A 15,000-nucleotide genomic window follows, 5' to 3' on the forward strand; every position below is an offset into this window, starting at 1 on the left:
CGGCGCGAGAGAAACGATGCCCCGTAACGCACATGAGAGCAATCCGGGCCAATTTCTCCCGTTTGATGGGGTCTATGTGTAAAAATTTTGACTTTTTTGAGTGCAGGTGCAAATCTGCTGGAAAAGCCTGTGGAAGTTTCACGGCGTTCGTACGATATTTGGCGACGCAAAAATGAGCGATTTCCCAGCTCGATGGAATTCGGCGCGAGAGAAACGATGCCCCGTAACGCACATGAGAGCAATCCGGGCCAATTTCTCCCGTTTGATGGGGTCTATGTGTACAAATTTTGACTTTTTTGAGTGCACGTGCAAATCTGCTGAAAAAGCCTGTGGAAGTTTCACGGCGTTCGTACGATATTTGGCGACGCAAAAATGAGCGATTTCCCAGCTCGATGGAATTCGGAGCGAGAGAAACGATGCCCCGTAACGCACATGAGAGCAATCCCGGCCAATTTCTCCCGTTTGATGGGGTCTATGTGTACAAATTTTGACTTTTTTGAGTGCACGTGCCAATCTGCTGGAAAAGCCTGTGGAAGTTTCACGGCGTTCGTACGATATTTGGCGACGCAAAAATGAGCGATTTCCCAGCTCGATGGAATTCGGCGCGACAGAAACGATGCCCCGTAACGCACATGAGAGCAATCCGGGCCAATTTCTCCCGTTTGATGGGGTCTATGTGTAAAAATTTTGACTTTTTTGAGTGCAGGTGCAAATCTGCTGGAAAAGCCTGTGGAAGTTTCACGGCGTTCGTACGATATTTGGCGACGCAAAAATGAGCGATTTCCAAGCTCGATGGAATTCGGAGCGAGAGAAACGATGCCCCGTAACGCACATGAGAGCAATCCGGGCCAATTTCTCCCGTTTGATGGGGTCTATGTGTAAAAATTTTGACTTTTTGGAGTGCAGGTGCAAATCTGCTGAAAAAGCCTGTGGAAGTTTCACGGCGTTCGTACGATATTTGGCGACGCAAAAATGAGCGATTTCCCAGCTCGAGAGAATTCGGCGCGAGAGAAACGATGCCCCGTAACGCACATGAGAGCAATCCGGGCCAATTTCTCCCGTTTGATGGGGTCTATGTGTAAAAATTTTGACTTTTTTGAGTGCACGTGCAAATCTGCTGGAAAAGCCTGTGGAAGTTTCACGGCGTTCGTACGATATTTGGCGACGCAAAAATGAGCGATTTCCCAGCTCGATGGAATTCGGCGCGAGAGAAACGATGCCCCGTAACGCACATGAGAGCAATCCCGGCCAATTTCTCCCGTTTGATGGGGTCTATGTGTAAAAATTTTGACTTTTTTGAGTGCACGTGCAAATCTGCTGGAAAAGCCTGTGGAAGTTTCACGGCGTTCGTACGATATTTGGCGACGCAAAAATGAGCGATTTCCCAGCTCGATGGAATTCGGCGCGACAGAAACGATGCCCCGTAACGCACATGAGAGCAATCCGGGCCAATTTCTCCCGTTTGATGGGGTCTATGTGTAAAAATTTTGACTTTTTTGAGTGCACGTGCAAATCTGCTGAAAAAGCCTGTGGAAGTTTCACGGCGTTCGTACGATATTTGGCGACGCAAAAATGAGCGATTTCCCAGCTCGAGAGAATTCGGCGCGAGAGAAACGATGCCCCGTAACGCACATGAGAGCAATCCGGGCCAATTTCTCCCGTTTGATGGGGTCTATGTGTACAAATTTTGACTTTTTTGAGTGCACGTGCAAATCTGCTGAAAAAGCCTGTGGAAGTTTCACGGCGTTCGTACGATATTTGGCGACGCAAAAATGAGCGATTTCCCAGCTCGATGGAATTCGGCGCGACAGAAACGATGCCCCGTAACGCACATGAGAGCAATCCGGGCCAATTTCTCCCGTTTGATGGGGTCTATGTGTAAAAATTTTGACTTTTTTGAGTGCACGTGCAAATCTGCTGAAAAAGCCTGTGGAAGTTTCACGGCGTTCGTACGATATTTGGCGACGCAAAAATGAGCGATTTCCCAGCTCGAGAGAATTCGGCGCGAGAGAAACGATGCCCCGTAACGCACATGAGAGCAATCCGGGCCAATTTCTCCCGTTTGATGGGGTCTATGTGTAAAAATTTTGACTTTTTTGAGTGCAGGTGCAAATCTGCTGGAAAAGCCTGTGGAAGTTTCACGGCGTTCGTACGATATTTGGCGACGCAAAAATGAGCGATTTCCCAGCTCGATGGAATTCGGAGCGAGAGAAACGATGCCCCGTAACGCACATGAGAGCAATCCCGGCCAATTTCTCCCGTTTGATGGGGTCTATGTGTACAAATTTTGACTTTTTTGAGTGCACGTGCCAATCTGCTGAAAAAGCCTGTGGAAGTTTCACGGCGTTCGTACGATATTTGGCGACGCAAAAATGAGCGATTTCCCAGCTCGATGGAATTCGGCGCGAGAGAAACGATGCCCCGTAACGCACATGAGAGCAATCCCGGCCAATTTCTCCCGTTTGATGGGGTCTATGTGTAAAAATTTTGACTTTTTTGAGTGCACGTGCAAATCTGCTGAAAAAGCCTGTGGAAGTTTCACGGCGTTCGTACGATATTTGGCGACGCAAAAATGAGCGATTTCCCAGCTCGATGGAATTCGGAGCGAGAGAAACGATGCCCCGTAACGCACATGAGAGCAATCCCGGCCAATTTCTCCCGTTTGATGGGGTCTATGTGTAAAAATTTTGACTTTTTTGAGTGCACGTGCAAATCTGCTGAAAAAGCCTGTGGAAGTTTCACGGCGTTCGTACGATATTTGGCGACGCAAAAATGAGCGATTTCCCAGCTCGAGAGAATTCGGCGCGAGAGAAACGATGCCCCGTAACGCACATGAGAGCAATCCGGGCCAATTTCTCCCGTTTGATGGGGTCTATGTGTAAAAATTTTGACTTTTTTGAGTGCACGTGCAAATCTGCTGGAAAAGCCTGTGGAAGTTTCACGGCGTTCGTACGATATTTGGCGACGCAAAAATGAGCGATTTCCCAGCTCGATGGAATTCGGCGCGACAGAAACGATGCCCCGTAACGCACATGAGAGCAATCCGGGCCAATTTCTCCCGTTTGATGGGGTCTATGTGTAAAAATTTTGACTTTTTTGAGTGCAGGTGCAAATCTGCTGAAAAAGCCTGTGGAAGTTTCACGGCGTTCGTACGATATTTGGCGACGCAAAAATGAGCGATTTCCCAGCTCGAGAGAATTCGGCGCGAGAGAAACGATGCCCCGTAACGCACATGAGAGCAATCCGGGCCAATTTCTCCCGTTTGATGGGGTCTATGTGTACAAATTTTGACTTTTTTGAGTGCACGTGCAAATCTGCTGAAAAAGCCTGTGGAAGTTTCACGGCGTTCGTACGATATTTGGCGACGCAAAAATGAGCGATTTCCCAGCTCGATGGAATTCGGCGCGAGAGAAACGATGCCCCGTAACGCACATGAGAGCAATCCGGGCCAATTTCTCCCGTTTGATGGGGTCTATGTGTAAAAATTTTGACTTTTTTGAGTGCAGGTGCAAATCTGCTGAAAAAGCCTGTGGAAGTTTCACGGCGTTCGTACGATATTTGGCGACGCAAAAATGAGCGATTTCCCAGCTCGAGAGAATTCGGCGCGAGAGAAACGATGCCCCGTAACGCACATGAGAGCAATCCGGGCCAATTTCTCCCGTTTGATGGGGTCTATGTGTAAAAATTTTGACTTTTTTGAGTGCAGGTGCAAATCTGCTGGAAAAGCCTGTGGAAGTTTCACGGCGTTCGTACGATATTTGGCGACGCAAAAATGAGCGATTTCCCAGCTCGATGGAATTCGGAGCGAGAGAAACGATGCCCCGTAACGCACATGAGAGCAATCCCGGCCAATTTCTCCCGTTTGATGGGGTCTATGTGTACAAATTTTGACTTTTTTGAGTGCACGTGCCAATCTGCTGGAAAAGCCTGTGGAAGTTTCACGGCGTTCGTACGATATTTGGCGACGCAAAAATGAGCGATTTCCCAGCTCGATGGAATTCGGCGCGAGAGAAACGATGCCCCGTAACGCACATGAGAGCAATCCCGGCCAATTTCTCCCGTTTGATGGGGTCTATGTGTAAAAATTTTGACTTTTTTGAGTGCACGTGCAAATCTGCTGAAAAAGCCTGTGGAAGTTTCACGGCGTTCGTACGATATTTGGCGACGCAAAAATGAGCGATTTCCCAGCTCGATGGAATTCGGAGCGAGAGAAACGATGCCCCGTAACGCACATGAGAGCAATCCCGGCCAATTTCTCCCGTTTGATGGGGTCTATGTGTAAAAATTTTGACTTTTTTGAGTGCACGTGCAAATCTGCTGGAAAAGCCTGTGGAAGTTTCACGGCGTTCGTACGATATTTGGCGACGCAAAAATGAGCGATTTCCCAGCTCGAGAGAATTCGGCGCGAGAGAAACGATGCCCCGTAACGCACATGAGAGCAATCCGGGCCAATTTCTCCCGTTTGATGGGGTCTATGTGTAAAAATTTTGACTTTTTTGAGTGCACGTGCAAATCTGCTGGAAAAGCCTGTGGAAGTTTCACGGCGTTCGTACGATATTTGGCGACGCAAAAATGAGCGATTTCCCAGCTCGATGGAATTCGGCGCGAGAGAAACGATGCCCCGTAACGCACATGAGAGCAATCCCGGCCAATTTCTCCCGTTTGATGGGGTCTATGTGTACAAATTTTGACTTTTTTGAGTGCACGTGCAAATCTGCTGAAAAAGCCTGTGGAAGTTTCACGGCGTTCGTACGATATTTGGCGACGCAAAAATGAGCGATTTCCCAGCTCGATGGAATTCGGAGCGAGAGAAACGATGCCCCGTAACGCACATGAGAGCAATCCCGGCCAATTTCTCCCGTTTGATGGGGTCTATGTGTACAAATTTTGACTTTTTTGAGTGCAGGTGCAAATCTGCTGAAAAAGCCTGTGGAAGTTTCACGGCGTTCGTACGATATTTGGCGACGCAAAAATGAGCGATTTCCCAGCTCGAGAGAATTCGGCGCGAGAGAAACGATGCCCCGTAACGCACATGAGAGCAATCCGGGCCAATTTCTCCCGTTTGATGGGGTCTATGTGTAAAAATTTTGACTTTTTTGAGTGCAGGTGCAAATCTGCTGGAAAAGCCTGTGGAAGTTTCACGGCGTTCGTACGATATTTGGCGACGCAAAAATGAGCGATTTCCAAGCTCGATGGAATTCGGAGCGAGAGAAACGATGCCCCGTAACGCACATGAGAGCAATCCGGGCCAATTTCTCCCGTTTGATGGGGTCTATGTGTAAAAATTTTGACTTTTTTGAGTGCAGGTGCAAATCTGCTGGAAAAGCCTGTGGAAGTTTCACGGCGTTCGTACGATATTTGGCGACGCAAAAATGAGCGATTTCCCAGCTCGATGGAATTCGGCGCGAGAGAAACGATGCCCCGTAACGCACATGAGAGCAATCCCGGCCAATTTCTCCCGTTTGATGGGGTCTATGTGTAAAAATTTTGACTTTTTTGAGTGCACGTGCAAATCTGCTGAAAAAGCCTGTGGAAGTTTCACGGCGTTCGTACGATATTTGGCGACGCAAAAATGAGCGATTTCCCAGCTCGATGGAATTCGGAGCGAGAGAAACGATGCCCCGTAACGCACATGAGAGCAATCCCGGCCAATTTCTCCCGTTTGATGGGGTCTATGTGTACAAATTTTGACTTTTTTGAGTGCACGTGCAAATCTGCTGAAAAAGCCTGTGGAAGTTTCACGGCGTTCGTACGATATTTGGCGACGCAAAAATGAGCGATTTCCCAGCTCGAGAGAATTCGGCGCGAGAGAAACGATGCCCCGTAACGCACATGAGAGCAATCCGGGCCAATTTCTCCCGTTTGATGGGGTCTATGTGTACAAATTTTGACTTTTTTGAGTGCACGTGCAAATCTGCTGAAAAAGCCTGTGGAAGTTTCACGGCGTTCGTACGATATTTGGCGACGCAAAAATGAGCGATTTCCCAGCTCGATGGAATTCGGCGCGAGAGAAACGATGCCCCGTAACGCACATGAGAGCAATCCGGGCCAATTTCTCCCGTTTGATGGGGTCTATGTGTAAAAATTTTGACTTTTTTGAGTGCAGGTGCAAATCTGCTGAAAAAGCCTGTGGAAGTTTCACGGCGTTCGTACGATATTTGGCGACGCAAAAATGAGCGATTTCCCAGCTCGATGGAATTCGGAGCGAGAGAAACGATGCCCCGTAACGCACATGAGAGCAATCCCGGCCAATTTCTCCCGTTTGATGGGGTCTATGTGTACAAATTTTGACTTTTTTGAGTGCACGTGCCAATCTGCTGGAAAAGCCTGTGGAAGTTTCACGGCGTTCGTACGATATTTGGCGACGCAAAAATGAGCGATTTCCCAGCTCGATGGAATTCGGCGCGACAGAAACGATGCCCCGTAACGCACATGAGAGCAATCCGGGCCAATTTCTCCCGTTTGATGGGGTCTATGTGTAAAAATTTTGACTTTTTTGAGTGCAGGTGCAAATCTGCTGGAAAAGCCTGTGGAAGTTTCACGGCGTTCGTACGATATTTGGCGACGCAAAAATGAGCGATTTCCAAGCTCGATGGAATTCGGAGCGAGAGAAACGATGCCCCGTAACGCACATGAGAGCAATCCGGGCCAATTTCTCCCGTTTGATGGGGTCTATGTGTACAAATTTTGACTTTTTTGAGTGCAGGTGCAAATCTGCTGAAAAAGCCTGTGGAAGTTTCACGGCGTTCGTACGATATTTGGCGACGCAAAAATGAGCGATTTCCCAGCTCGAGAGAATTCGGCGCGAGAGAAACGATGCCCCGTAACGCACATGAGAGCAATCCGGGCCAATTTCTCCCGTTTGATGGGGTCTATGTGTAAAAATTTTGACTTTTTTGAGTGCAGGTGCAAATCTGCTGGAAAAGCCTGTGGAAGTTTCACGGCGTTCGTACGATATTTGGCGACGCAAAAATGAGCGATTTCCAAGCTCGATGGAATTCGGAGCGAGAGAAACGATGCCCCGTAACGCACATGAGAGCAATCCGGGCCAATTTCTCCCGTTTGATGGGGTCTATGTGTAAAAATTTTGACTTTTTTGAGTGCAGGTGCAAATCTGCTGGAAAAGCCTGTGGAAGTTTCACGGCGTTCGTACGATATTTGGCGACGCAAAAATGAGCGATTTCCCAGCTCGATGGAATTCGGCGCGAGAGAAACGATGCCCCGTAACGCACATGAGAGCAATCCCGGCCAATTTCTCCCGTTTGATGGGGTCTATGTGTAAAAATTTTGACTTTTTTGAGTGCACGTGCAAATCTGCTGAAAAAGCCTGTGGAAGTTTCACGGCGTTCGTACGATATTTGGCGACGCAAAAATGAGCGATTTCCCAGCTCGATGGAATTCGGAGCGAGAGAAACGATGCCCCGTAACGCACATGAGAGCAATCCCGGCCAATTTCTCCCGTTTGATGGGGTCTATGTGTACAAATTTTGACTTTTTTGAGTGCACGTGCAAATCTGCTGAAAAAGCCTGTGGAAGTTTCACGGCGTTCGTACGATATTTGGCGACGCAAAAATGAGCGATTTCCCAGCTCGAGAGAATTCGGCGCGAGAGAAACGATGCCCCGTAACGCACATGAGAGCAATCCGGGCCAATTTCTCCCGTTTGATGGGGTCTATGTGTAAAAATTTTGACTTTTTTGAGTGCACGTGCAAATCTGCTGAAAAAGCCTGTGGAAGTTTCACGGCGTTCGTACGATATTTGGCGACGCAAAAATGAGCGATTTCCCAGCTCGATGGAATTCGGCGCGAGAGAAACGATGCCCCGTAACGCACATGAGAGCAATCCGGGCCAATTTCTCCCGTTTGATGGGGTCTATGTGTAAAAATTTTGACTTTTTTGAGTGCAGGTGCAAATCTGCTGAAAAAGCCTGTGGAAGTTTCACGGCGTTCGTACGATATTTGGCGACGCAAAAATGAGCGATTTCCCAGCTCGAGAGAATTCGGCGCGAGAGAAACGATGCCCCGTAACGCACATGAGAGCAATCCGGGCCAATTTCTCCCGTTTGATGGGGTCTATGTGTAAAAATTTTGACTTTTTTGAGTGCAGGTGCAAATCTGCTGGAAAAGCCTGTGGAAGTTTCACGGCGTTCGTACGATATTTGGCGACGCAAAAATGAGCGATTTCCCAGCTCGATGGAATTCGGCGCGAGAGAGAAACGATGCCCCGTAACGCACATGAGAGCAATCCGGGCCAATTTCTCCCGTTTGATGGGGTCTATGTGTACAAATTTTGACTTTTTTGAGTGCACGTGCAAATCTGCTGAAAAAGCCTGTGGAAGTTTCACGGCGTTCGTACGATATTTGGCGACGCAAAAATGAGCGATTTCCCAGCTCGATGGAATTCGGAGCGAGAGAAACGATGCCCCGTAACGCACATGAGAGCAATCCCGGCCAATTTCTCCCGTTTGATGGGGTCTATGTGTACAAATTTTGACTTTTTTGAGTGCACGTGCCAATCTGCTGGAAAAGCCTGTGGAAGTTTCACGGCGTTCGTACGATATTTGGCGACGCAAAAATGAGCGATTTCCCAGCTCGATGGAATTCGGCGCGACAGAAACGATGCCCCGTAACGCACATGAGAGCAATCCGGGCCAATTTCTCCCGTTTGATGGGGTCTATGTGTAAAAATTTTGACTTTTTTGAGTGCAGGTGCAAATCTGCTGGAAAAGCCTGTGGAAGTTTCACGGCGTTCGTACGATATTTGGCGACGCAAAAATGAGCGATTTCCAAGCTCGATGGAATTCGGAGCGAGAGAAACGATGCCCCGTAACGCACATGAGAGCAATCCGGGCCAATTTCTCCCGTTTGATGGGGTCTATGTGTAAAAATTTTGACTTTTTGGAGTGCAGGTGCAAATCTGCTGAAAAAGCCTGTGGAAGTTTCACGGCGTTCGTACGATATTTGGCGACGCAAAAATGAGCGATTTCCCAGCTCGAGAGAATTCGGCGCGAGAGAAACGATGCCCCGTAACGCACATGAGAGCAATCCGGGCCAATTTCTCCCGTTTGATGGGGTCTATGTGTAAAAATTTTGACTTTTTTGAGTGCACGTGCAAATCTGCTGGAAAAGCCTGTGGAAGTTTCACGGCGTTCGTACGATATTTGGCGACGCAAAAATGAGCAATTTCCCAGCTCGATGGAATTCGGCGCGAGAGAAACGATGCCCCGTAACGCACATGAGAGCAATCCCGGCCAATTTCTCCCGTTTGATGGGGTCTATGTGTAAAAATTTTGACTTTTTTGAGTGCACGTGCAAATCTGCTGAAAAAGCCTGTGGAAGTTTCACGGCGTTCGTACGATATTTGGCGACGCAAAAATGAGCGATTTCCCAGCTCGATGGAATTCGGAGCGAGAGAAACGATGCCCCGTAACGCACATGAGAGCAATCCCGGCCAATTTCTCCCGTTTGATGGGGTCTATGTGTACAAATTTTGACTTTTTTGAGTGCACGTGCAAATCTGCTGAAAAAGCCTGTGGAAGTTTCACGGCGTTCGTACGATATTTGGCGACGCAAAAATGAGCGATTTCCCAGCTCGAGAGAATTCGGCGCGAGAGAAACGATGCCCCGTAACGCACATGAGAGCAATCCGGGCCAATTTCTCCCGTTTGATGGGGTCTATGTGTAAAAATTTTGACTTTTTTGAGTGCACGTGCAAATCTGCTGAAAAAGCCTGTGGAAGTTTCACGGCGTTCGTACGATATTTGGCGACGCAAAAATGAGCGATTTCCCAGCTCGATGGAATTCGGCGCGAGAGAAACGATGCCCCGTAACGCACATGAGAGCAATCCGGGCCAATTTCTCCCGTTTGATGGGGTCTATGTGTAAAAATTTTGACTTTTTTGAGTGCAGGTGCAAATCTGCTGAAAAAGCCTGTGGAAGTTTCACGGCGTTCGTACGATATTTGGCGACGCAAAAATGAGCGATTTCCCAGCTCGAGAGAATTCGGCGCGAGAGAAACGATGCCCCGTAACGCACATGAGAGCAATCCGGGCCAATTTCTCCCGTTTGATGGGGTCTATGTGTAAAAATTTTGACTTTTTTGAGTGCAGGTGCAAATCTGCTGGAAAAGCCTGTGGAAGTTTCACGGCGTTCGTACGATATTTGGCGACGCAAAAATGAGCGATTTCCCAGCTCGATGGAATTCGGAGCGAGAGAAACGATGCCCCGTAACGCACATGAGAGCAATCCCGGCCAATTTCTCCCGTTTGATGGGGTCTATGTGTACAAATTTTGACTTTTTTGAGTGCACGTGCCAATCTGCTGGAAAAGCCTGTGGAAGTTTCACGGCGTTCGTACGATATTTGGCGACGCAAAAATGAGCGATTTCCCAGCTCGATGGAATTCGGCGCGAGAGAAACGATGCCCCGTAACGCACATGAGAGCAATCCCGGCCAATTTCTCCCGTTTGATGGGGTCTATGTGTAAAAATTTTGACTTTTTTGAGTGCACGTGCAAATCTGCTGAAAAAGCCTGTGGAAGTTTCACGGCGTTCGTACGATATTTGGCGACGCAAAAATGAGCGATTTCCCAGCTCGATGGAATTCGGAGCGAGAGAAACGATGCCCCGTAACGCACATGAGAGCAATCCCGGCCAATTTCTCCCGTTTGATGGGGTCTATGTGTAAAAATTTTGACTTTTTTGAGTGCACGTGCAAATCTGCTGAAAAAGCCTGTGGAAGTTTCACGGCGTTCGTACGATATTTGGCGACGCAAAAATGAGCGATTTCCCAGCTCGATGGAATTCGGCGCGAGAGAAACGATGCCCCGTAACGCACATGAGAGCAATCCCGGCCAATTTCTCCCGTTTGATGGGGTCTATGTGTACAAATTTTGACTTTTTTGAGTGCACGTGCAAATCTGCTGAAAAAGCCTGTGGAAGTTTCACGGCGTTCGTACGATATTTGGCGACGCAAAAAATGAGCGATTTCCCAGCTCGATGGAATTCGGAGCGAGAGAAACGATGCCCCGTAACGCACATGAGAGCAATCCCGGCCAATTTCTCCCGTTTGATGGGGTCTATGTGTAAAAATTTTGACTTTTTTGAGTGCAGGTGCAAATCTGCTGGAAAAGCCTGTGGAAGTTTCACGGCGTTCGTACGATATTTGGCGACGCAAAAATGAGCGATTTCCAAGCTCGATGGAATTCGGAGCGAGAGAAACGATGCCCCGTAACGCACATGAGAGCAATCCGGGCCAATTTCTCCCGTTTGATGGGGTCTATGTGTAAAAATTTTGACTTTTTTGAGTGCAGGTGCAAATCTGCTGAAAAAGCCTGTGGAAGTTTCACGGCGTTCGTACGATATTTGGCGACGCAAAAATGAGCGATTTCCCAGCTCGAGAGAATTCGGCGCGAGAGAAACGATGCCCCGTAACGCACATGAGAGCAATCCGGGCCAATTTCTCCCGTTTGATGGGGTCTATGTGTAAAAATTTTGACTTTTTTGAGTGCACGTGCAAATCTGCTGGAAAAGCCTGTGGAAGTTTCACGGCGTTCGTACGATATTTGGCGACGCAAAAATGAGCGATTTCCCAGCTCGATGGAATTCGGCGCGACAGAAACGATGCCCCGTAACGCACATGAGAGCAATCCGGGCCAATTTCTCCCGTTTGATGGGGTCTATGTGTAAAAATTTTGACTTTTTTGAGTGCAGGTGCAAATCTGCTGGAAAAGCCTGTGGAAGTTTCACGGCGTTCGTACGATATTTGGCGACGCAAAAATGAGCGATTTCCAAGCTCGATGGAATTCGGAGCGAGAGAAACGATGCCCCGTAACGCACATGAGAGCAATCCGGGCCAATTTCTCCCGTTTGATGGGGTCTATGTGTAAAAATTTTGACTTTTTTGAGTGCAGGTGCAAATCTGCTGAAAAAGCCTGTGGAAGTTTCACGGCGTTCGTACGATATTTGGCGACGCAAAAATGAGCGATTTCCCAGCTCGAGAGAATTCGGCGCGAGAGAAACGATGCCCCGTAACGCACATGAGAGCAATCCGGGCCAATTTCTCCCGTTTGATGGGGTCTATGTGTAAAAATTTTGACTTTTTTGAGTGCACGTGCAAATCTGCTGGAAAAGCCTGTGGAAGTTTCACGGCGTTCGTACGATATTTGGCGACGCAAAAATGAGCGATTTCCCAGCTCGATGGAATTCGGCGCGAGAGAAACGATGCCCCGTAACGCACATGAGAGCAATCCCGGCCAATTTCTCCCGTTTGATGGGGTCTATGTGTACAAATTTTGACTTTTTTGAGTGCACGTGCAAATCTGCTGAAAAAGCCTGTGGAAGTTTCACGGCGTTCGTACGATATTTGGCGACGCAAAAATGAGCGATTTCCCAGCTCGATGGAATTCGGAGCGAGAGAAACGATGCCCCGTAACGCACATGAGAGCAATCCCGGCCAATTTCTCCCGTTTGATGGGGTCTATGTGTACAAATTTTGACTTTTTTGAGTGCAGGTGCAAATCTGCTGAAAAAGCCTGTGGAAGTTTCACGGCGTTCGTACGATATTTGGCGACGCAAAAATGAGCGATTTCCCAGCTCGAGAGAATTCGGCGCGAGAGAAACGATGCCCCGTAACGCACATGAGAGCAATCCGGGCCAATTTCTCCCGTTTGATGGGGTCTATGTGTAAAAATTTTGACTTTTTTGAGTGCAGGTGCAAATCTGCTGGAAAAGCCCTGTGGAAGTTTCACGGCGTTCGTACGATATTTGGCGACGCAAAAATGAGCGATTTCCAAGCTCGATGGAATTCGGAGCGAGAGAAACGATGCCCCGTAACGCACATGAGAGCAATCCGGGCCAATTTCTCCCGTTTGATGGGGGTCTATGTGTAAAAATTTTGACTTTTTTGAGTGCAGGTGCAAATCTGCTGAAAAAGCCTGTGGAAGTTTCACGGCGTTCGTACGATATTTGGCGACGCAAAAATGAGCGATTTCCCCAGCTCGAGAGAATTCGGCGCGAGAGAAACGATGCCCCGTAACGCACATGAGAGCAATCCGGGCCAATTTCTCCCGTTTGATGGGGTCTATGTGTAAAAATTTTGACTTTTTTGAGTGCACGTGCAAATCTGCTGGAAAAGCCTGTGGAAGTTTCACGGCGTTCGTACGATATTTGGCGACGCAAAAATGAGCGATTTCCCAGCTCGATGGAATTCGGCGCGAGAGAAACGATGCCCCGTAACGCACATGAGAGCAATCCCGGCCAATTTCTCCCGTTTGATGGGGTCTATGTGTAAAAATTTTGACTTTTTTGAGTGCACGTGCAAATCTGCTGAAAAAGCCTGTGGAAGTTTCACGGCGTTCGTACGATATTTGGCGACGCAAAAATGAGCGATTTCCCAGCTCGAGAGAATTCGGCGCGAGAGAAACGATGCCCCGTAACGCACATGAGAGCAATCCGGGCCAATTTCTCCCGTTTGATGGGGTCTATGTGTACAAATTTTGACTTTTTTGAGTGCACGTGCAAATCTGCTGAAAAAGCCTGTGGAAGTTTCACGGCGTTCGTACGATATTTGGCGACGCAAAAATGAGCGATTTCCCAGCTCGATGGAATTCGGCGCGACAGAAACGATGCCCCGTAACGCACATGAGAGCAATCCGGGCCAATTTCTCCCGTTTGATGGGGGTCTATGTGTAAAAATTTTGACTTTTTTGAGTGCACGTGCAAATCTGCTGAAAAAGCCTGTGGAAGTTTCACGGCGTTCGTACGATATTTGGCGACGCAAAAATGAGCGATTTCCCAGCTCGAGAGAATTCGGCGCGAGAGAAACGATGCCCCGTAACGCACATGAGAGCAATCCGGGCCAATTTCTCCCGTTTGATGGGGTCTATGTGTAAAAATTTTGACTTTTTTGAGTGCAGGTGCAAATCTGCTGAAAAAGCCTGTGGAAGTTTCACGGCGTTCGTACGATATTTGGCGACGCAAAAATGAGCGATTTCCCAGCTCGATGGAATTCGGCGCGAGAGAAACGATGCCCCGTAACGCACATGAGAGCAATCCGGGCCAATTTCTCCCGTTTGATGGGGTCTATGTGTAAAAATTTTGACTTTTTTGAGTGCACGTGCAAATCTGCTGAAAAAGCCTGTGGAAGTTTCACGGCGTTCGTACGATATTTGGCGACGCAAAAATGAGCGATTTCCCAGCTCGAGAGAATTCGGCGCGAGAGAAACGATGCCCCGTAACGCACATGAGAGCAATCCGGGCCAATTTCTCCCGTTTGATGGGGTCTATGTGTAAAAATTTTGACTTTTTTTGAGTGCAGGTGCAAATCTGCTGGAAAAGCCTGTGGAAGTTTCATCCGACGAAAAAAGCACGTTCTCGAGAAAGCAGGAGAGCTAAGTCATTCACAAATTAGCTGGATTTGGCTTGTGGTTCGTTTCCCAAGTAACAGAGCGGCATCAACCTTTAAGTGCACGCCAGTACATCCCCGTGGGATACAGGGGGTCTCGGCGGACTTTGCTCGGGGGAAAAACGTCGAGGTGAGCCGCCTGGCCATGCTGTTCATGGGTCTCTCCTTTTTAAGTTTCGCCTGCCAATTTATTTTCTCTAGCGGTTTTATACACTAGCACTCGATGTTTTGGGAAAGGAATACAATTGTTCAAAAAACGTCTTCGCAATTCATGTCGTTAGATTGCTAATGAAAATTCGTAAAAAAAACGTACACGCCATACATGTTCTTTGCTTCCCTCTCGATACAAGTGAAGGGGAAAAACAGCCTTAACGGTTGCTAAAAAAAATCGCCCTTTACATATACATGGGTCGTCTTCCCCTCTCGACAACGGAGACAAGTAACCCACGCCAGGCACTGTCAGTAACTGCCATAGATCTGCTTTAAAATGCCCATTCGTCTTGCGTCGCTCACGTTCCCGGAGCTTTGGGTAATGTCTGAGGCCTATCCCCGCTAATTTCTACCGTTTGTCGGTAGCTGTCTGTAAAAATATAGCATAC

Source organism: Lampetra planeri, unplaced genomic scaffold (genome assembly GCF_965212315.1).
Source record: "Lampetra planeri unplaced genomic scaffold, kcLamPlan1.2.h2 scaffold_513, whole genome shotgun sequence".
In the NCBI taxonomy this organism is placed as follows: Eukaryota; Metazoa; Chordata; class Hyperoartia; order Petromyzontiformes; family Petromyzontidae; genus Lampetra; species Lampetra planeri.